This window comes from Sus scrofa, chromosome 1 (genome assembly GCF_000003025.6).
Source record: "Sus scrofa isolate TJ Tabasco breed Duroc chromosome 1, Sscrofa11.1, whole genome shotgun sequence".
NCBI lineage: Eukaryota > Metazoa > Chordata > Mammalia > Artiodactyla > Suidae > Sus > Sus scrofa.
In genome coordinates, this window is record NC_010443.5 from 119,746,664 (window position 1) to 119,771,314 (window position 24,651).

The window sequence follows — 24,651 nt, forward strand, 5'->3', positions numbered from 1 at the left end:
GCAGCAATACCAGATCCTTTACCCACTGAGCGGGGCCAGGGATTGAACCCACATCCTCAAGGATACAAGTCAGGTTCTTAAACCTCCGAGCCACAATGGGAACTTCTCATTATATTTCTTTTGATGCTCATTTCTAGTTGCTATTTTCCTTAGGGTACCCATATTGGAATATTGAAACTTCATAGGCCAGATAAACTAGCCAAAGAATCTCTAAAGACCCTTTCAATTCTAAAACTATGATTTACGAAAGCACAGTACAAATATCTTACTTCACTAATTTTTGTTCCCACTTATTATGGTGGTATGTCCAGAATGGTGGAAATGTGATTGAAATTGCTATAAATCAATCATTAAAAATACACAATCCCTTCAACAAGTTTACAGCTGGAAATTTTAAAATAATTATAATAACCATTCATCTCTCTCATATTTTCCTTCTGCCTGAGCCTTTATTTCTAAGTCCCCTCTCCTAACTAGTGTTAAGGAAACACTGGTGCAAATATACAAGCAAGAGACACGTGGGCAGCCTCTTTCTTCAAGTATCTGTGGAAATCTGAGGATTCCAACCAAACAAACATGAGTATAAATTTCTGTAGTAGTCAGGTTAGACAGTGTTACAGCAACAATCCCCAAATCTCAGAGACTTAACAAACCCCTAAGTCTTGCTCATGCAGCAAGTTCATCATAGCTATTATCCAAACTCTTGAAGTACTTAGCATCTCTATCATTGCCACTCAATGTTCCAGCCAGAGTGGGAACATCTCACTGGTGCCTGAACCTTCATCCAAAAATGATACACTCACTTCTACTCACATTTTACTGACCAAAGCAGATCACATGGCCATACTTACTTCAAGGCATCAGGGAAATGCAATCCCAACATGGCCCAGAAGCAGAGAAAATCTAGATGTTGTTAACAGCTGTCACTAACATAGCTTCAATTCTTCTATCCATCCACTACCTTTTTATTCAACAAAACTTTGCATGCTTACCAAATGTCAAGCACTGTTTTAGGCATGAAGGTAGAGAAGGGGTCAAAATAACTTAAAAAAAATATCTGGTCTCATGGAGCACATACTCTTAGAATATTGCAGCAGATTCCTCCCTGTGCCATTAAGTTTTCTTTCTCTTCTCTTTTCAAATAGCACTCTTGCCTTTTGCCATCCATCCCCAATCTCATCTCTAACTTCAAATCCTCTAATCTTCCTTTTCTAGAACATCACTCTCTTCCCCTTTGTTATAGCTCTGTTAAAATAAAAGGTCTGGAGTTCCAGTCACGGTGCAGAGCAAACAAATCCAACTAACAACCACGAGGCCTTGCTCAGTGGGTTAAGGATCTGGCGTTGCCATGAGCTGTTGTGTATGTCGCAGACGTGGCTTGGATCCTGCGCTGCTGTGGCTGTGGCGTAGGCTGGCAGCTGTAGCTCCAAGTTGAACCCTAGCCTGGGAACTTCCATATGCCTCAGGTGCAGCCCTAAAAAGCAAAAAAAATAATTAATTAATTAAAAATAAAACAAAATAAAACAAAAGGTCTAGGACTAAGTAGATTTACTGACATTTGGGGGGCATAGTACCTGGTACTTGGTGGATACCTCAAAAACTACTGAATGAATTACTATAAATGGGATAGTCTCCTTGGTAGTAGAACGTTTTGGAGAAGACAAGTTCTACCCCCATTTTTTTTTTTCCAGAATCTGATCTCATTCTGAACTACCGTGAGGGAACATCAGTGATGACCCCAAGATAATAAGGTGCTTTCCTTTCCTGGCATTCCTCTAGGAGCCTTACCCTCTGGTGAACACACAGGTCTGCCAACACATGAAGAAACCAACAGACTTCAACCCACTCAGACTGAAGAAACAAAAACACTTCAGCTTTGTTATAGCTCCTGGTTTGTTCTGTTGAGGTAATGGAGAATGAATGTGTCACTGAAATAGTGTTCTATATAACCAGAAGAGCAGGATTCTATAAAAAGTCCTACTAGCCCATGTGATAACAAGCAGGTATCATGAAGATACACAAGACATTGACATTATTCTGATTTTACTGTTCCTGTCCATCCTAGCAGGATCTATGTGCCATAGCCTTCCAGACTGTACATCAAATATAATGGCTGTCACTTTTTAGCTAACTCTGATGAGGGTCCAAAGATCACATTGTGTAGGGCCACACAAAACATTTCTGGACCCTTATCAAATGGAGACAGCCACATGCTTGGTTAGAGAGTTCCCAATTAAAAAAAAAAAAAAAGATTCATAATGGCCTATAACTTTTCTGGAATACCCTTCCTGCTTTGTTTCTCATATTCTCCAGACCTGAACAAAGCTTGCACGCTAAGAAATAGTCTAAGTTTCCTATTAGATTCACACTACAATTCGGCTCTGCTGAAAAATTTATTAATACTGTATAAAAAAACCAACATCGACTAAAGAGATCTGAAGTCTAGGTCCAGGATCTGTGGCTAAATTAGCTTTGCAATCAAAGCAATCTCACATTTCTATGTCTCAGTTCCTCATCAGGAAAATGATCATGCAGTAGCTAAACTACATGATTTCTATGGTCTCTTCCAGCTCTAAAATGTAAGTTTAATGGAAGGCTCAGGATTTCACTTCTGGTGAAAATGCAGGAAGTTACAAGACACCATTACTCTAACACTATAAATCATGATAAGCTGAATAAAGCTACAAAACTGTAGTTAAAAAAACAACCCATCAAAAATCTAAAGATGCAAAGAACTATAAATAAGTTCCAGAAAATGTTAAGCCTTTCATAAGACAAGAGACCATAGAATAGCTATTCTCATTCCTGGCAAAGTGGCAAGAGAATAAGAAATTTTCCATTAACAGAATTAAGGAGAAACTAGCCAAATTTATAAACAAATTTTAATGGCTGTACGTGGATTCAGGTAACAGCTTAAAATTCAGAGGAAGCTCAGTTACAAGCTCCACCTGCCAATTCTTCCCCATGGGTCTTCGCTAAGTGCACAAGTCTGAAGGCAAGGCAGGAAAGCTGAAAAAAAAAATTTCATAAAGCATATGGGCCTTGAGTGTGTCCAAGACAGATGCCCTCTGACAGTAGAGGACAAGACAAGAAGAAAGAGATACAACCCCTCCAAGGCTCTCTGAGTATAATATTCTTCCTAAGAAAATGAGCAAAAACATGACATACAGAAAATCTGAGATGGTACTATAAAGCAAAGAAAATGTTCAAGCAACCTAAAGAACTGGCAACTGGGCTGAAAAGTAGAGAGCCTCAAGGTTCAGCGAGCTGACGGGGCAGAAATATGTGATGAGATAATGGATAAAAACCTTCCAAAACTAGTAAAAGACATCAAATCACAGACCTGGAAGCTCAATGAACCATAAGCAGGATAAATACCAAAAAAACCTCACACTTAGGCACATCACAGTCATACTGTTGGAAGTTGGAGGGTGAGGAGGGTGGGGGGTGCAAGAAACAATTCTTAAAAGCAACTATGGAAAAGAGAAAGAGTATATATGAGGGAAAAAACAATAGGAACGATGGCTGATTTATCATTAGAAACTATTTATCATTAGACACCATTGGACACCAGAAGACAATAGAACATCATCGTCCCAAGTGCCAAAAGAAAAAGAAACTATCAACCCAGAACTCTAGATCAAGGCAAATATAATTCAAAAATGCAGATGAAATAAAACCATTTTTGGGAGTTCCCATCATTGCTCAGTGGTTAATGAATCCGACTAGGAATCATGAGGTTGAGGGTTTGATCCCTAGCCTTGCTCAGTGGGTTAAGGATCTGATATTGCCGTGAACTGTGGTGTAGGTCGCAGAAGTGGCTCAGATCTGGCGTTGCAGTGGCTCTGGCGTAGGCTGGCGGCTACAGCTCCAAATGGACCCCTAGCCTGGGAACCTCCATATGCCATGGGTGCAGCCCTAGAAAAGACAAAAAAAAAAAAAAAAAAAAAAAAAAAAAACAACCCACCAATTTCAAAAAGACAGAGGTGAAAAGAATTTGTCTCCAGTGGACTTTCACTACAAAAAACGTTAAAAGAAGTTCGTTATGGTGAAGGAAAATGATACCAAATGGAAACCCCAGATCTACAGAAAGGAACAAAATCACCAGAAAGGGTAAATAATTGGAAAATACAAAAAGCCTTTTGAAAATCCACATGTTTAAACATCTTTAAGAGATTACTGGAGTTCCCATCATGGCACAGAGGAAACATATCTGACTAGTAACTATGAGGTTGTGGGTTCAACCCCTGGCCTCGCTCAGTGGGTTAAGGATCTGGCGTTCCCACAAGCTGCGGTGTAGGTTGCAGGCGCACTTCAGATCCAGCGTTGCCTCAACTGTGGCACAGGCCACAGGAGCAGCTCCAATTCAACCCCTGGCCCAGGAACTTTCAAATGCCACAGGTGAGGCCATAAAAATTAAAAAATAAATAAATACATAAACAAATAAAGGAGAAATGCAAAAGAAAAAGAGAGAAAACCAAATAAATCACTAATAGTAGGTAATGATTTATTTGGCCAAGGGGTTTTTGTGTACTTACACATCAATAATAATACGAATACGTTAACCGGTTTCATAAAAACAATTACTAAAAAATATGTTTATATTATAAAGAAAGTCACAGCACTGAACACAAGAATGTAATTTTTTTAAAGTGAATTTTTGAATAGAAGGAATAATAGCAAGCTTGATTAAGAATGTATTGTGCGGGAGTTCCCATCGTGGTGCAGTGGTTACCGAATCCGACTAGGAACCATGAGGTCGCGGGTTCGATCCCTGCCCTTGCTCAGTGGGTTAAGGATCCGTCGTTGCCATGAGTTATGGTGTAGGTCGCAGACGTGGCTTGGATCCTTTGTTGCTCTGGCTCTGGCGTAGGCTGGCAAGTACAGCTCCGATTCGACCCCTAGCCTGGGATTTTTTTTTTTTTTTTGTCTTTTTGCCATTTCTTGGGCCACTCCTGAGGCATATGGAGGTTCCCAGGCTAGGGGTTGAATCAGAGCTATAGCCACGCCAGAGCCACAGCAACGCGGGATCCGAGCTACATCTGCAACCTACACCACAGCTCAAGGCAACACCGGATCCTTAACCCACTGAGCAAGGCCAGGGATCGAACCCACAACCTCATGGTTACTAGTTGGATTCGTTAACCACTGAGCCACAACAGGAACTCGCAGTCTAAGATCTTTAGAGAATTTAAATAACACATCCAAAATCACACATCAGTAGGCCCCAGAACCTGAACCTCAGGTTTGTAAACCAAAGGCCATGATCTTCTCTCAAATAACAGTGTAATTTACTGACAAGTATACTACACACTCCCAACTCTATGACAGTATATTTCTTATAGACATTCTTCTACATAACCAAAATATAATCATCAAAATCACAAAATTAACAGTGTATAGTACTACCATCTAATACTCAGATGCCATTTAAGTTTCTGCAATTGTACCAGTTGTACCAATAATGTACTTGAAAACTAAAAATCCCACTTCAGAATCCCATGTTACAATGAGTGCAATGTATCTTCCCTTCAGAAGTTTAAGGGCATCAAACATTTTACATAGTGTACAAAAATTTACTGAGCACTTGAAATGTGTCAAGCATTGTTTGATGGTACAGTAGAGAATAAGACAGTTAAGGTTCTTCTGCTTCCAAACGAGTTTACATTCTAGTGCAGAAAGACTAAGTTCAGGCTTGGTCAGGTGCTATGACTGGGTAGCTTGGAAATGGCCATCTAAGGAGCTGCAATCTGAATGATAAGAAAGAACCAGCACTGCTAAGAGATGAAAAATAGTGCTTCAAACAGAGGAAAGATCAAATGTAATAGGTGGGCCTACAGCAGGACAGAACTTGCTGTTCTGGAGAAAAAGAAAAGATGACAGCATCCTGAGAAAGAGAGCAGGGTCTGATGTGAAGATAAAGTTGGATAAGTAGAAAGAAAACACATGAGGCAGGATTCTGAATTTTATAACTAAGAGCAAAAACAAGCTATTGATGGATTTTAAGCAGACAACTGGCATGGTTTCATTTACTATTAATTATTAATTATTATTATTATTGGTCATTTTAGGGACATACCCGCAGCATATGGAAGTTCCCAAGCTAGGGGTCGAATCGGAGCTGCAACTGCTGGCCTATACCACAGCCACAGCAAAGCCAGATCCAAGCTGCATCTGCAACATATGCCACAACACCAGATCCTTAACTCACTGAGCAAGGCCAGGGATAGAACCTATGTCCTCAACAGACACCAGTCGGGTTCATTACCACTGAGTCACAACAGGAACTCCTCATTTACTTTTAAGAAGATGTTTCTAGCTACTAGGAGGAGAATGCACTGAAGATGGTCAAGTGAAAGCAGAGACCAGTTAAAAGCTATTTCAGTAGGCCACATGAGATGATGGTGACTGAAACTAGGACAAATCCAAATGATATTTTGGAGATCAAGAAAACATGGTGATGGATTAGATATGACAGATAAAGGGAAAATAGGTTTCAGGGATAACTCCTAGGTGCCAATTACTGACATGGGGAAGACAGAGAGAAGAACAATATGAGAGAAAGAGTTTTATTTTGGATCTATTAAGTCTACTTAGGCAAGAGGTCTAAACCAGAAACATACATTTGAAAATTATTCACATAGCGATTTAAAAAACTAAATTAAATGAGACTACCTACAGAAAGAATTTAGAAAGAGAAGGGGTTGGAGGAGTCCAAGACTAACCTTTGGAATATTCCAATGCCTAGATGCAGGTGGAGGAGAGAAGTCTGTAAAAAAAAAAGAAAGAATGAAGGTGGTAGTTCTCTTGTGAAGCAGCAGGTTAAGAACCCAGAATTGTTGCTGCAGCAGCTGAGGTTGCTGCTGTGATATGGGTTCAATCCCTGGCCTGGGAATTTACACACACTGCTTGAAAGAGGATCAGAGATATGTGGCGGCAACCAGAGAAGAATGTGGAATCAGGACAGGGTTTACAGGAGACTTCTATGTCTTCACTGTCCAATATGGAATCCAATAGCTACACATGGCTACTAAGTGACAGAAACACAGACAGCATGAATGAGGAAATGAATTTTTTAAATTAATTTTTGTTTAAATAGCTACAAGTGGCTAATGGCTACTATATTGTACAGTATAGCTCTAGAGCACATTTGTATACCAATAAAGATGGCCAGAGAAAGGGCAAAATTCATGATGCAGGCAAGAGATGCATCCTTAAGAAGTCAAGAGAAGGAATCCAGAGCACAAGTGGAGGATATACAAGGGACATAACATGAATGAAGCAGGCATGAAGTCATGAAACTGATGGGAACGACAAGACTTGAAATCAGAAAATGCTTTAGATTTAGTTGGAATCTTAAACATAAGACTAACTATTAAATACAGAGTATCTATTAATTGCCAGGCATGTTCTAAGTGACAAACTATTTCTGTTACTCAAAACCACCACTGTATGAGTCTCATTTTTATGAACAAGAGCATTGATGTTCCCAGAAAGTTCACTGAAATCACATACATAGTAAATGTCAAGATTTGGACACAGGCCTCTGACTTACCCCAGGGTTAAAATCTTCCCACTGAATAAGGTGGGAGGTTAACAACCACTTAATATTTCTGCACCTGGAAATAACATAATAAATGGCTGATCTGATAGCTATCAACAAGTACCAAAAAGCCTGGAGGTACTAAGCTAAAGGTGAAAACTGTCCCCTCAGTACTATTCACAAGATAATTAAGGAACATTTACTTAACAGGTTTTTTTTTTGGCCACACCCAGGCATGTCAAAATTCCCAGGGTGGGGATCAAACCTGCGCCAGAGCAGTAACCAAAGTCATGGAAGTAACAGCACTGGATCCTTAACCCATTGAGCCACCAAGGAACTCCAAAGTATTTTTAATTTTTTAAAATCTAAGTGAAAAATATCTTCATTGAGACAAATGGTAAAATGTATATTCTTAGAACTTAGATTACCTAACATTATTGGACATAGGAGTATAAATTAGAAAATTGGCATTATTTCATAATAACTACTAAAATAAATATCTGGGCATATTAGAAAAGTGGGTAGTTAGAAATCCACCATCTCTCCAATTTGTAAATAAAGGAAATCATCAAATTAAGCCTAATCAGTTACAAAATTATAGTTTAGATTATTTTAAACAGTGTGGGCAAAGATCATCTAAATTTGTGCTGTCCAACATGGTAGCCATTAACTTCATGCAGCTATTTAAGTAAAAATTAATTAAAAACTCAGGGAATTCTCTTGAGCACAAACCCAGTGTTATCACTGCAGCTTGGGCTGCTGCTATAGTAAGGGTTTGATCTTTAGCCTGGGAACTTCCACATGCCACAGGCACCCCCCCCAACCCCCTCCCAAAATTCAGTTCCTCAGGTGCACTAGCCACCTGTCAAATGCTCAACAGTCACATGTGGCTAGTGGTTATCTCAATCGACAGCACAGAATAGAACACTTCTATCATCACAGAAAGTTCTACTGGACAGAGATTAGATCTTCAATTTTCCTTTTGACTTTTTTCCTGCAGGGCCAAAGTAGAGAGGAACACAGGAGACCTGAGTTTTCCACCTATGTATATATTACTTAGCAGTGCTTTCAGAAATGAACGTGCATTTGAATCACCCAAGAATCTAGTTAAACTGTAGGTTCAAACACAGTAAGTCTTGAGATGGAGTAGAAGATTATGCACATCTAATGAATTCTCAGGTGAGGCTAATACTGCTGGTCCAGAAACCAAGGTCTTAGCTCTCTCTGGGCCTCAGTTTCCTAAGCTGTCAAATGATGTACCTGGGGCAAGAAAATGTCCAAGACACTTCTGCAAAAACTAACATTTTATAGTTTTATGGTTGTACAGAATTAAATGCACCCAAATTCCTCACACTCCGCAGAGGCAGCCTCTTCCCTGAAGTAAACACTAGGATTCTAACAAATTTTTGTGATAGCCATTTTTTCCCATGAAAAATACACCAAATTTAAGTGAAAATAAATGGGGACGTGTGATTTGTTATGCATGTAATCTCTACAATTTTTCAGAAATGGCTTTAAAAGGCTGACATGTATGTAACACAAACCTTTTAAAAACGATCAAAGGAGTATACTATATATTCCAAATATGCAGTTCATAGAAGGAAAAAACCAATGATGGACTCAGTATACACCACTGTTACTTTAAATGCATCAGCTCCACATGAAAAGCAACTCCTAGGAAAAAGCCAATAACTACAATAACCTTATTGTTTTTGTAAAGTCAAATAGGGCTCTGATCAGTAAAACCGACTCAAATCCCCATATCCCTCTGACAGCAGGCAGTCAACAATGCTACAAAGAATTTACTGCTGGCAGCATCTTCTATATTTTAACAGGACCCTAGAGTAACACACAGTTCAAGTGGGCAATGCAAACAAGGAACTAGATAGCAGTGATAAGGATCAAGGTTCATAAGGCAATACCTCACAGAAAGGAGACAGGCTAATACATCCGGTTTGTTTATAAATTCTGAATTAAGCATGACAGCTCAGTAGTTATATTCTTATAAACACACACACACTAGAAATACATGTTCAACCTTTAAATGATAGGACGTTTTGAAAATCGAGAATATTTTTGTATTGTTATATTTCCTTTAGGAGAAAATGTATTAAAGTTTGAATTAAACTTTATTAAAGTTCCTCTACATAAATCATGCAATGTTCTTCCAAAATCTCTTCTAAGACTTAATTCACATTAATACACGTTACTGCCTCCAAAACTCTTCAAATAAATCACTTTGGAGATGATAAATCGTATAAAAAGAAACACTTGGGGAGTTCCCATTGTGGCTCAGCAGAAACGAATCTGACTAGTATCCATGAGGATGTAGTTTCAAGCCCTGGCCTTGATTAGTGGGTTAAGGATCCGGAGTTTCGGTAACCTGTGGTGTAGGTGGCAGACACAGCTCAGATCTTGCGTTGCTGTGGCTACAGATCCATTTCAACCCCTAGCCTAGGAACCTCCATAGGCTGTGGGTGCAGCCCTAAAAGACAAAAAAAAAGGAACACTTGGGAGTGGGAAGTTTCTTCTTTTCACTTTTAAAACAAACTGAAATTCTCTTTTTTTCTCTCAATCTTATTTTAAGCCAACCTGCTAAACAATGGCTTTTTACAATCAGTCAAAATATTATATTACCAAATTTCAAAGTAAATCCTAAATTTGAAACTGTACATTCAGCTTGTCTTAGGAAAAGACTGATGAAAAACAGTGATTACCATACCTATTCCAAACTGTCTTTACTAAATTCATAAAAATAAGGAGAAAGCACTATGTATAATTCCATCAGAATGAAAGGCTCACAGTCAGAGCTATATCTGATTAAATACTGCTGCACTTTTACACTTATTTAAACTGATTTCTAGATACTATAAAGATAACTTTTATATTAACAATGAAAACAAAAGGTTAATTTCTATCCATGCCACAAAGTACTATCTGTCCTTTGTAAATAATCCATTAAGAATCTCTTTCAATAACCAAGGAACTGCTAGTATCAAATATTAAATTGCAGCAACTGATCAAGCACTACTTTTACCTTTCCTCTCAACAAATGTCATAAAATTCCACCTGCAGGAAATACGATATCCTTTTAAAATGCAACTTAAGAAGCCCTTACTTTTTCAGAAAAACTGTGTCTCCTCTATGAGAGTGAGAATTATAATGTGGACAGAAGCATTTTAGCCTATCATTTAAAAAAATACAGTGTATAAAAAAAAAAAGGGCCACGTAGCAAGCAGTCCGTGGGCAGGATGAGTCATCATCCAACTCAAAACTTGCAGCACTTCTAAGCTTCCTCCTACCCGACCCTATCCCCTTCAGCAATGTACCCTGAGTCAGCAAACCTTACTATTTTGTCAGTTATGAATTCTCACGATGCTTAAATGAACTTATGCAAATGCTGTAACACTTTTAGTACTAACACTTGTCATTAAAACATGTACTTTTTCTGGTGCAAAATTAACTGATCTTCAAATCAATCTTCTCTGGATTCTTAGTCACAGAAAGTAGCAACCACTTTTAATCCTCTTTTGCAAATAACTGAACTGCAAAATACGGTCGTATTTACAGTTTTCATAAATAATTGTCCATCTCCCAGAGCTTTTTTCTGAATAGTAATAATGTAATTAAAACACGTCCTGCTCAAATCTGGCATTTTTTCTACATGACTGCAATTACAGAATTCAGGACATCAATAAGCAATTTTACAAGTTTCACTGGGCAATTCTTATTAAGTGATGTAACACATATATGTGAAAGGACTTTACACTCTATGGCACACAGCAAGCCTTTTGTAAACATGTTGGAACAACTACTCGTTAAAGAAATGTAAAATTTCTCTCACCCAATTAAAAATTATATTTCAAACATAAGAATCTAACTTTTCTAAGAAGAAACTCTAAAAGCAGTTTCCTTTCAAGGCCCAGCCCTGTTTGAGCCCTTCATTCTTCGAGTCAGATTACTTTTTCGAACTCAGTTTCCAACAATGAAAAGAGAGAATACGTCCAATCAGAACTTAAAAAGAACAAGACTAGAATAACCAAGCAATCAGAAAACTATTCGGAAGCTGCTTTCGCTCCATTTTGTCCCCTGTTAATGTTTCTTTCCCATGATAAATCACCTTGTACCTGGAAAAAGTTAATACTAAGCCTTACGGGGGCGGGGGGGGGCATTTTTAGCAATGAAGCAAAGAACATGAATTTTGCTGCAAATGTAGTAGTCTTCTCATTCCACCTCACCAGTTTCCCTTTACTGGACTTTCCCGAAAGAGCAAGCAAAAGAAAAAATAAAGCAGGAATCAGAAAGCTCTTGTCTCAGAGCGTTCCCACATAACACCTGAACCAGTCGGGTCTAACTAAGCCAAGGAACAAAAGGCAGCCAAACAATTTCAACGCACCTCACCAAGTCAGAGAAAAAAATGCACAGAGAAGCGAGGAGGCCCCTTTTTAGTGAAGTGACAAAATAAGTTTTCATTTGGGGACCTTCAAAGACCACCACCGCTCCACGTCCCGAACGCAGCTCAGGCAAGGCTGTAGTAGAAGGGGGAGGAAATTAGGAATTCGGATTCGGACCAGTTTTCTATACCTCCTTTCCGGCGAGACTCAACTTGGGCAGAGGGTGTCACGGCTCTGAACCCAGCCGGGTGAGCGGTGCGCGCTATGCAATGTGCCGAGCGCACTGGAGACTTTGCCCGGCCGGAGTCAGCTGAGGCCGAGTCACCGGAGTGGGATGGGGGAGGAGACGCGGGAGCATTTCGAAAGGCAGCGTGCCAGGAAGGCGAGACTCCGCGCCACCTCACGCTTCCCGGGCGGGCCGCCCCTCCCAGCCACCGCCCCGCGCCCAGGCCGGCCGAGCTTCGAACCCGCGGAGCCGAGCGCGGGCAGAGAGGCAGCAGCCTGCCACCCGGGCCCCCGGGAGGACAGGCGGGCGAGGCCCGGCCCGGCCCGGCCCGGCGACTGCCGAGGGGCGTGCCGGATGGGAGGGGCACGCCGGCCACTCTGCCGGCCCCACGCGGGGACCCCGGCCCGCCGCCACCGGCCCGCGAGGGAACGCGCCGGTCAGGCCCAAGCAAGCGAGCGGCGGGCGGGCCGGAGACGGAACAAAAGCGCCTTTGTTGAGAGGCGGCCGCCGGAGGGTCACACACAATGGAGGAGGGAGCCGGCGCCGCCGCCGCCGCCGCCGCCGGGCCCGCCGCGGCGCCCTCCCGAGCCGCCCCGCCGGCGCGCCCCGCACACGTACACATATATACTCACGGGACTTCTCCGACTCATCGAGGGAGTGCGGGGCCCACGGACAGCCCCCAGTGTCGGCTCAGGTCTCCAGCTGTGCTGGCGGCAGCAGCGTCTCCGAGGTTCTCGCTTTGCCGCAGTCGCCGCCATGTAACCCCGACCCGCGAGAGAGGGCGAGGAAGAGGGGGCGGGGCCTCCTGGAACCACGCCCCCTCACGTCACAGGCTCACTCCATGGGTTCCCCCGCCCCCGCCGGGCCCAGCGCTCCGGCACGCGCCGGAATTTCCAACGCCCGTGACCGAGCCCAGCGCGCCGCGGGGGCGGCAGGAGAGGCACAAGGGTTTGTCAGCCGCCTCTGGTGTGCTGGGCCGGGCCAGGGGTCTCACCGGGTAGTGAACGGACCTGCCTTTAGCGCTCTGCTACTTGCCTCAGCGTTAGAGCAGAGTGACCAAACTCTTGGCGAGCGTTTACTGTGCACCTACTACGTGCGAGGCACTAGGCAAGCTAGAGAAATAGGCCTTCGTCCCCATCCTTGGGGAACTAGAAGGCTGGACCTGAAGATGGATAGGTTACAAGGCAACAGCGGATGAACAAAGCAAACGCGTTAAAAGTCAGGTGCTAAAGAGAGCCTATAAGTGAGGTTGCCGTTAGCGATTTTTTTCAGCTAAATTAGGAGCCCATATAACTAGAGGAAGTGAGGGAGTAGCTGTTCCTGCGGAGGGGATAGGGAGGAGGAGAGCACCTGGCTTGTTACAGTAACTGGACCCAGGCCTGCTTCAGGGAAGCGTAAAATTTGGGCAGGGGTGTACCGCAAGTTAAGTGGGAATCGTAGATTCGTGATTTCTTGGGCCCGCTTGGACGAAAAACAAGTTTATTTTATTTATCATGACTTATTGACTTGGAGGCTTTCCAGTGTTTATGTGAAGTTTATGTAGGTATTCATAAAATTAGAGACGCAGGTCAACATACTTTTTCAGTGACCTAATCACCGTTCCTGATGAGAACCAATCCTTTGGCAGCCCTGTATCCATTATTATGTGCATCTTCAAGTTTTAAGCATTGAGACAAAAGCCACTTCAAAGATCAAATAGTGGCTTGAAGTTAAGAAGTTGGCATGGAGCTTGAAGTTTTTATATTAAAACAATACCAGCTGAACACCAGGTGTGAAGAAGACTTGGTCAGTAGATAAAACCAAGAGAAAGAGATTTTTTTATTTATGGATGCAGCCTTTCTGCAAGTCCTTCCCTGAGACCACTATCATTCCTGCTGTCCCTGCTCTAGGCTCCCCTGAGATTCCTAAGATACCTTTCCTCCCCCATCCATCAATGTTTGATCACCAGAAGAGGGGTGGAGAATAAATACAAGCACTGTATCTTCCCTCAAGGAGGTTATTATTATGTCAGCTCCTGAGACCATCTAAATGACCTGTTGATCAAGCAAAGCCAAGTTTATTGCTTATAGGAGTAAGAGAGCCCACTGTGTTGACAGAGTCTTATGTAGCATCTCAAAGAGGGAGGTCAAGAGTAGAATAGCTGTGGAGTTCTCGTCGTGGTATAGTGGTTAACGAATCCGACTAGAAACCATGAGGTTGAGGGTTCGATCCCTGCCCTTGCTCAGTGGGTTAAAGATCTGGCATTGCCGTGAGCTGTGGTGTAGGCCGCAGATGCGGCTCAGATCCCGCGTTGCTGTGGCTCTGGCATAGGCCAGAGGCTACAGCTCCGATTAGACCCCTAGCCTGGGAAACTCCATATGCCTAGGGAGTAGCCCAAGAAATGGCAAAAAGACAAAAAAAAAAAAGAATTTCTTGGAATTAAAGTCATGTTTATGCAGATTCTAGAGTTGCATAAACTTTTTCAGTGACCTAATCACCATGGTAATATAGTTGATTTTAGTTCTTAATCCTATTGTGTGGCTGCAAATAGTTCTAAGTAGTTTTTCAAACACCCATGTAGTGAAATCATTTTGATGGATTATGATCTGCATTTTTTTTCTTAATGAGATGGAGTAAAAAAAAATAGTATCACCTAAAACAAAGGATAAACATTATTTTGTGAAAGTTTTAGTTATTATCACATTCCAACAAATCTAAAATGTTATCAATTATGACACACCATTGTTTTATGTACTGTTAAAAATTAAGTGATGGAGTTCCTGCAGTGGTGCAGTGGGTTAAGGAGCCGATGTGGTATAGGTCACAGTTGTGGTTCAGATTAGATCCTTGGCCCAGGAACTTCCACAGGCCACAGTGCAGCCAAAAAAGAAAGCAGAAACTATCAAAGTAATGATACTGTATTGTTATATCTCTGAGACATTAAAATGAAGAGGTATTTTTTAAAATTGGTCAACTATAAGGTATGTATAAATGTGCCATTTGGATCACAATGGCACTGATTATTGCTTGCTATTGCTATGAACTATGCTATTGTTAAAAGGGTTTGAAAGCTACTGTTATAGTGGAAGAATGCAGGAAAGGAGCAGATAAATACACCATAAGGCAATATGGGATGAGTGCTTCATGAGCAGAAATGCAAAATTACCTGTTTTTTGTTGGAGGAAACAATTGATAAGGACTGGGGACATCAGGAAAATTTGAACCAGAGGACAAAGTACTTGAGCTGGGCTTGATTCCATCAGAAAGTGTGAAGAAAAAGATATTTTGGGATGGGAGGGCAGAAAGTACAAAGGCATGAATGTGCCGGGCACACTTTGGAAAATAGGAGAAGTCTGACAGGCCTGGAGGGATGAAGGCAAGTTAGCACCAGATTGAGAAGGCCTTGATTAGATGCCAAAACTTTTGGATTTATGCTAAAGGCAAGAGAGGAATTTAGATGATTCAACTAGTATTTTAGAACGATGATTCTGCCATGAATGGGAAGGATAGATTAGATGAGCAAGAGGTTGGTGACAGGCAGAGGGCAGGAGGATCCACTGTTTGTTTGTTTGTTTTTTTCTTTTTCTGCTCTGCATCCAGTCTGCCTTAGTCTGGTAGCAATATTCTGGTGTCCTTTAAGGAGCCACCCTGTCCCGTGTAAGTCAGAATTCTGTTACAGTGACAGAAAATTCAATACAAATTCTGGTTTAATTTGGTTTAATTTAACATGAGAGAATGTGTCTCTGTTGGGCACAGGAAGGGGATAACAATACAAGTGATTTTTTTTTCTTTTTCTTTTTTGCTTTATAGGGCTGCACTCTCGGCATATGGAGGTTCCCAGGCTGGGGGTCCAATCGGAGCTGCAGCTGCTGGCCTATGCCACAGCCACAGCAACATCAGATCCGAGCTGTGTCTGTGACCTACACCACAACTCATGGCAACGCCGGCTCCTTAACCCACTGAGGGAGGCCAGGAATGGAACCCACAATCTCGTAGTTCCTAGTCAGATTCATTTCCGCTTCGCCATGACGGGAACTCCACAAGTGATATTTTTGGGGCCAAATCAACTGGACTTGATGAACGCTTAGAGGAGCAAGGGATAAGTCTTGAGTTACCCTGGTGCTCCCATTTTGCCTGTTTGAGTTTAAATTCCCTCATTAAGCTACATGTTTTATCTTTCTCCAATTTGATTACCATCTTCCTAGGAAAATAAACTGTCCACATCCTCATTTTCAAGATGAAGGGTAAAGTAGATTTTAGAAATACAGACCACTAAGTTTGATGTCAAATTTTGGAAACTTTCTAATATAAATCATTGAACACAGTGTGTCGGGGAAATTTTACAGTTAATAGGAGTCATCATGGATTCTTTTAGGTAAATCATGACAAAGAAATACCACTTCCTTTCTTTTTTTCTTTTTTTTTTTTTTTTTTTTTTTGTTTTTTAATCTTTTCTAGGGCCGCTCCCACGGCATATGGAGTTCCCAGGCCAGGGGTCGAATTGGAGCTGTAGCCACCGGCCTACACCAGAGCCACAGCAACGCGGGATCCAAGCCGCATCTTCGACCTACACCACAGCTCACGGCAACACCAGATCGTTAACCCACTGAGCGAGGCCAGGGATTGAACCCACAACCTCATGGTTCAAAGTCAGATTCGTTAACCACTACACCACGACAGGAACTCTACCCACTTCCTTTCTTGACAGGATCATTACTAAACAAAGATGTTGGTCATTTCAAAAAGTCAAGACAGGAGTTCCCGTCGTGGCGCAGTGGAAACAAATCCAACTAGGAACCATGAGGTTGAGGGTTTGATCCCTGGCCTTGCTTGGTGGATTAAGGATCTGGTATTGCCATGAGCTGTGGAGTAGGTCACAGACGAGGCTCGGATCCCAAATTGCTGTGGGCTCTGGCGTAGGCCGGCGGCTACAGCTCCAATTGGACCCCTAGCCTGGGAACCTTCATATGCCACAGGTGTGGCCCTAAAAAGACAAGAGACAAAAAAAAAGTCAAGACACTTTTGTGGATAAGTATGAGAAACATGGGTTTAGATCATTGCAGAGAAAGTTTGATTTAGAGAGTGCTGATTACTGGAGTGACATTAATCTTGAGGCCTCAAGTTCTTAGGACAAAACAATAAAGATTTATCCTCCTTTATTCAGACCTAAGTAATCTTTTTATTGATGTTTTGAGTTAAGATATCAAATTTGAAAGATATACAGAGCCCATATCAGAATATGATGACAGAATAGTTAATCAAAATAATTTTTAGGAAAATAGATAACATTTTGCTGCAGTAAATATAAAGTGTGGTATCTTTATTCAGAAAAATCATTTGAAAGAGGCTGGGATTTGGGAGACTTGATTTGACCTGATAATGTGACAATAAGTTACATTATCATGCAGTGTGAGCCTTCGCCAAAAAACTAACAAAATTTAAACTGTGTTAATGCAAGACAGTGTTTAAGTCACAGGGGTACCCGACCTGTGCTATTTAGCTCAGGATTTCTGAACTTATGTGTTCAAATATAGATACCACATGAAAAGAGCTACCTGTGCATAGCAAATCAGAATTCATTAAGCAGAGACACCCGGGAAGAGTGTAGAAACCATTTTTTCTCTTAAGATGAGGGAATTGGGTCTGCTTAAACTGCAGAAAAGCAATTTGCTAAAGGGTTGTTATGCAGAGAAGAGAGTAGATTTATTCCACGTCATGCTGGAGACCATCAGGAGGGCTGTTACTGAGAGGAAGATTTTGGCTCACAGTAAGAAAGGACAGTTTGGGATATTGGAACTGAACCACGGTGGACAGGACCTCCTGGTGAAGTGAGCTCTACATCACTGGAAGCATTCAATCAGAAAACAGTGGCCACCTGTCAGGGTTGCTATAAAAGGAATTACTGGGGGGAGGAGGGGCCTGCAGAGATGTGATAACATCCAAGGTCTCCTCTAACTTGAAGCTTCTATATGTCAGTGTTTATTCTCTGAACTTCAAATGATTGCTTTCCTAGACATAGTTTCTAAAAGAACACATTATAATTTGATTTATAAACAAAACAACTTTCCACTGAAGAAATTCGTTGCCAAGTACAATTGATTCTTGTTGTTTGTGGTAGTTGTATTCTGTAAGGTCACTTTGAATACTGAATTAGTGACTGCTGAACCATTGCTTCTAAAGGAAATACAGAATTAGTTTCCTACACGCTTTTGTTCATATTTTCACCAACCAGTCAATACATAACCTTGTTTTATGTGTTTTTCTATTTAAAGACACCTTATTTAATGTATGTTGTTAATTCATTAACATCAAACTATGGCCAATAGCACTATAACTCATGCTGAATGAAGCTTACTTAACTTTTCTCCAAAAGGCATTATCACAACTTTCTTATGCCTAGGGACACTAGCCAGCATATCAATACTATGCTTGGGAGCCATTTTAAACAGCTAAATCACCAACAAAAACAGCAAAAATGCAAAAAACATGATGCTAAATATACCACAAAAAGAACATTTGTTCATAGTATGAGAGTCGAAACAAGAAGGCAAAGTATCCCTTCTTCAACCTCAGTGGGAATGTATACAAAGGTGACAATTTTTTCACAACTCTGTGTGTCCAAAAATGACTGAAAATGCTGTATTGATTTAGGAGTTACAAACAAATTTCAGCAAGTAGGCAAATTCATAATTTGCAAATAATGAGGACTGACTAATTAAAGATTATGAAGATAGTATTTTTAGACATAACCCATTGAAGCTGTGTGTAAAGTTCAATGAGAGGCAGATCACATTAATTTTTTTGAAGTGAGACACCTGTAAATGAAAATCAACAATCCTACATTTAACTTGATGGGGCAACAAAGAGCTTACCCCTCAGCAGAAAGGTAATAGCATTTATTAAGTCACCTATTTCAGGTAGACATTTTATAAGCATTATATCATTCTCTTAGGCTATGGTAAATAGGATTTTGTAGAAAAGCTTCAGTAAACTATTTAAAATTTTTATACAAAACCTGACTTTCCTTGTAACAAAATCTCTGAAACAATCTATACACTTACTTTTTGAATAATGGTTATGAAATTATACTCTTAAATGTACTGGGAAATACCTATTGGGGTAATTTTATAAGAACAGTAAATAATCAAAGGAACCTCCTTGCAGTTTATCTACTTTGGAAGTCAGTATTTTCTGGAAGCCAGGTAAATTTGCAGAAATCGTAGAATTAAACTACTAACATAATAATCGTAGTAGTTCCCATTGTGGCTCAGCAATAATGAACCTGACTAGTATCCATTGGGATACATGTTAGATCCCTGGCTTGGTTCAGTGGGTTAAAGATCTGGCATTGCTGTGAGCTGTAGTGTAGGTCACAGACATGGCTCGAATCTGGCATTGCTGTGGCTGTTGCATTGGATGGCAGCTACAGCTCAGATTCCACTAGCTGGAAACTTCCGTATGGTGTGGGTGTGGCCCTAAAAAGACAAAATAATAATAACTGTAGCCTACACCTCCCCCCCGACACACACACTCTTCAAGAGGAGCATACAGATGGTGACACTCGGCTTTAGGGAAAATTGGTCCAAAGGATTTTCTTATTTGCACTCTATCCATCTTCCTCCTATCCCTAGAGCCCTGTTAGTGTGAGAACAGAGTTCTGGAGAGTCTGTATTTTTGAAACTTGAACTCTTGAGACCACAAAGACTTCTATAACTAGCCTCAATTTTTTTTCTTTTTTTTTTTTTTCTTTTTTTAAAGGGCTGAACCTGTGACATATGGAAGTTCCTGGGCTAGGGGTCAAATCGGGGCTGCAGCCATTGGCCTACACCACAGCTCACAGCAACACCAGATCTTTAACCCACTGAGCGAGGCCAGGGATCAAACCCACATCCTCGTGGACACTAGTTGGGTTCATTACCACTGAACGACGACAGGAACTCCTAACTATCCATAATTTTTTAGAACAACCTGGGCCTCTGCCACATGGCCAATGCAAATAAAAGTAAGATTAGACAAGGTGTCCTTCAGCCCATCCACAGAGTGATAAATATTTTTAATTCTGGGGACAAAGCAGCTTTCAGTACACAAGGTCATTTCCCCTCCTTTTTGCACTGCAAAATAATCAAGCTATCTGTTGAAGCTAATCACTATCTGTAACTCTAAACTTGTGCTGAAGATGTGTTCACATTGGTCATTATAAGTGCTCAAGTTATCAGCTAGTAGAGGATATGATTTAGTAGGTCTCACTTCCACTATCCCATCTCCTTCTATTTGACATATTTTGCCAGCTGGTAGTTACCACCACTGACACCCACTTCTAGAGTCTTGACCGACGCCTTCACTGTTTCTAGCAGTACCCTATGTGTGATGTTCTGAAGGGAAAGTGGCCAAGCCCTCAAGAGGCTCTATCTCAGTGAATTCTCATCCCAGTCAACCATAGGTCTTCCTGCTTTGCAGCCCACCTTACCCCATACCCAGGGCATTTTGCAGGACCCCATACTCAAAAAGACCTCATACTTGGTTTTTAATACTCTGGTATTGCCATCTTGAAATTCCTAATGAGTTTACCTTTGAACTCGCGTTTTGTAGTGAGGTTGGATAGAACAATGGAGCATGCATGTAAACAGGTGATAGACACAGTGCCTGTCCATTGTTCCTTGCCACTCATTCACATAAGCTTTCTCACTGCCCCAGGAGCACAGAATCCTGGTGGACACACAATGCATTGGAGTTCAGTGAAACAAAGCAAGTGCAAAGTGTGTTATGTCTACACATATCTCTGAGAAGTCATGCTTTCTATTAGAAGCAGAACTTGCTTAAAACACAGGAAGAAGGCAATGGTGTTCTAACAAAAAGATCAAGGAACCCTATTACATCCTTTCTTATGTTACTTCCCTGAATTAGCCAACTGCCTCTGCTGAAAACATTTTCTTTCCAGCCCTTTCTTACTCCTCAGTAAATCAAAGGTATAGAGTGTTGGTAGAATGTGCATATATCAAGAAGGGTTAAGTTAGTTTTCTGAAGTGTTTTGCACTGCTCTGGTGAGAACAAAATATACATGCATGTGAGAGCTGCAACACAGAAATTGTGTCATTTTGGTTATTTCATGTAGGAGTTAAATGCTCTTATATTTGTATTTCAAACCAGCGTTGTACAATATAAAAATTCATTTTAAAATTCATGCTGAGGAGTTCCCACTGTGGCTCAGCAGGTTACAAACCCAACTAGTATCCATGAGAATGTCTTCAATCCCTGGCCTTGCTCAGTGGATTAAGGATCTGGTGTTGCCATGAACTGTGGTGAAAGTTGCAGACTCAGCATGGATCCCACGTTGTTGTGGTGTAGGACAGCAGCTGCAGCTCCGATTTGACCCCAGCCTGGGAACTTCAATATACTGCAGGTGCTGCCCTAAAAAGCAAAAAAATAAAAAATAAATAAATAAATAAAATTCATGTTGACAACTTAAAATTTTCATTTTTCCTTACTTAGAATGATATTAGTTATAATTATTGACTATCTAAACACCATGACAAGTCAAGAGAGACCAGAAGAAAAGAAAAAGTCTTTGTATTTTTGTACCTTTAGTGCCCTCCATTCTTTCCCCTACTTTCTGAACAAGAGGCCTCAGAAATTATGTAGCCAGCTTTGAACCCTCCACCCCTCAAAAGAGTCCCAACAGCCCTACTCAGGAGAAGGGGGTCTAGGAAAGACTCCATGCCTTCCCCCACCCGCTTCACTGACAGGGTCAGGGTGGGAGTGGTAAGCGTAGCTCCACCTCGTGGATAAGGTGTCCCGAGGCTGAGGGCCCCCAGTGGCCTGCATGCAGGAGCTGTGTTTCCTGTAGTAAACACACTGGCTTCTAATCAGATAGGTAGGAAGTGAGGGAGGAAGGAAGTCCTTGTTCCGCTCCTGGGGCACATTTTCCCATGGAAACAGTGTCATGGGTCACAGTTCTCATCCTCTCATAGTTGAGCTGCTTGAGGACTTAAATGGGCTTTTAAGAGCTGGCCTGAGAACCTAACCAGTATTTATCACATTGTTTCTCTGGGGAAAATGCATTTTCAGTTTCAAACAACCAAATTAGAAGTTAGCTTTGGGGAACATAACTGTCATATAGGGACTGTGTACTTTCCTAGCTCAGAAGAAATGCTGAAACCACAGAGAAAACTGGCGTTTGTAAGACCCAGATAAACCTTACTGAGAAGGTTATTAATACTAACAATTTCACTTTATCTTCTGGGAGAGTCCAGTCCTTCAGATTTGCAACTTGAAAAACCTGATTGCAAGTTCACTGGGGTTGATGAGTCTCTGGCAACAAACACATACCAACCAAACCCAACTGGCATCTGTAAACCAGATGCCAATCTATTAAGAATACAAGAAAAGTTGTGCCGAGTTGGACTAAAGATTCACTCTGTCTGGTATTCTGTGACAATGATAGTGAACTTCTATTTTTTATTCACTCTAAATGCTAGTGTTGACCATATTGTCTGACTATAGTCAATAAAATGTTGAAAATGAAGTGTTTTTGAATATTGTAATTGCTCTCTATAACATATATTTCAGAAAGGTTAATAAGGATTTCCTCCCAATATCCACTCACTCAACCCTGTTTTTAAAGCAACTTTCTTCTTAGGTTAGGAAATCTATTTGATTGTTTTAGTTGTCCTTTTTCTATGACCTGGTGTATTGACTAGGCTCTTTTTTAAGGTTTCAGGGCAGAATTAGATGCCTGATTCCGGGTATGGCTTCATTACCATTTTGTCGATTGTAGGACAAAACAGGGCTTTCAGTTTTGTTTTTGACCTGCTTAGCAAGGAGGACTAGCCTTTTATTGTTATATGACTTTAGGAAAGCGTCAACAGTTAAGTCATGGTTCTCTTTCTTAAAATAAAACATAGCTCCAGGTTCATCTTCTTTTAAGTATCCTTCAGACTAACGATATGAAATACATTATCCAAAATCAGTACAGAATGAAACTCATTGGCCATATTTCTGTCCACTTACATAGCTTTGTGCAATGTATTCTCTCTTCAATTTAAATCAATCTGCTTGGTGTTTACTACCCTTGAGAGCTTAAGGACGTCTCAGCCTAGTGACTTTTCTTATATGATCCCACTTTCAAAAAGTCAATGAAAATTTTAAATAAGACCAGGTCCCCTAGCAGTAATCTTTGAAGACTCCACTCTGAAATCAGAAAAATCCATCTGGAATTCTGGCACCAACCACAGTCAGCAGACCTGGGTACTTGGCCCAGTTATGCCACTTATTAGTTGTTTAGAGTCCAGGCAGGTCATTTAATCTTATCATTAAAAATGCCTCACCTCCCTTGCAGGGCTGTTCCAAGGATTTCATGAGATAATGTGTGTGAAAGCACTCTGAAAATCTTAAATGACTGTATAAATAAGGGGTGCTATTAATATCTCCATCCAGAAGCTTGTCTGTTTAAAGCATGGTTTCCTGAAGTTAAGCCAGCTCTCCTTTCATTCAATTCATTCCACAGATTTTTTTTTCCTGGCCACAGCTTGCAGTGGCTTGATGTGGGATCTCACTTCCCTGACCAGGGATTGAACCTGGGCCCAACGCTGTGAAAGTGCTGGATCCTAACCACCAGGCCACTGAGGAACTCCTCACAGATATTCTTTAAGTGCCTACTTTACCCACAATAGAATTTTCTCCCCACTTTCTGAGTGATTTAGTTCAGTAAGACTTTTTCTTCAAGATTTAATATGTAAATTGGTTTTTTTTTTTTTTAAAAAAATACCCTCTTTTTAAAAATGTAGCATTCACTGTTTCCATGCTTATTTATCCCTCAAAGAAAAGTGGTCAAATAGTGAGCATGAGACATGCCATAGCATGCTGCAAAGGTGGAAGGAAGGCCAGAAGAGTCTCTGCCTGCAAGTCCCATGGAAAGCAGGAATGCCTTCTACACAGCCCAAGAGAGACAAAGGGAAAGGCCAGACAGGGTACAGTGAGAAAGGGATGGGGAGGAACCGTATGTAACCTCTCAGATTCCAGCAATCAGTATGATATGAAATAGGTTTACTTACACGAAAGCAGTTTAAGGAAGTCTCCTTTAATTTAGCTGGTGGTCCATTCAGCAAAGAAAAATTTATTCCAGTTTTAGAAGCTTCTGAAGGTGTATAAATACTGTTTCCAAAGGAACAATAAAAGGCAAGTGATTCTTGGGGAAGAGGGGAAAAACAGATTTTAAAAATGACTTAGCTGTATAGCAGGTTATGAAGAAGGGAAAAGGAAGAGATTAAAACAATTCTTTCCCTCCTCCCTCTGTGACTCAGAGATTAATTTTAAAACTAATCTTCATCCCAGTATGGGAAGCTGAGCAAAGACTCACATCTTCACATTCCAAGTTCCACAATGGCCTTGGGTAGGAAAGGAACAAAAGGAAAAGGGAGGAATGAAACAGTAAACTCTTAAAGATAATCACGGAAAGACTTACCTACTCAGAAGAGGTGAGGTGAAATTAAAGGCAGGTCTAGCTGTGATGA

At 41.0% G+C, this 24,651-nt stretch overlaps 1 protein-coding gene across 6 annotated transcripts in view; it reads right to left on the reverse strand.

Annotated features, from left to right (window-relative positions):
* Positions 1 to 24,325, reverse strand: part of MAPK6 (mitogen-activated protein kinase 6) — a 45,963-nt gene extending 21,638 nt beyond the window's left edge. The window contains exons 1-3 of one of the 6 annotated variants that reach the window (XM_021095334.1): positions 12,128 to 12,222; positions 6,726 to 6,769; positions 6,080 to 6,174 (exon numbers count right to left, since the gene is read on the reverse strand). The gene's annotated coding sequence lies outside the window, so the exon portion shown is untranslated. Of the gene's footprint in view, positions 1 to 6,079; positions 6,175 to 6,725; positions 6,770 to 11,939; positions 12,073 to 12,127; positions 12,273 to 12,795; positions 12,979 to 24,192 lie in introns of those variants that run through there. The other 5 variants (XM_005659601.3, XM_001925291.5, XM_021095339.1 and 2 more) reach the window with 5 other exon arrangements.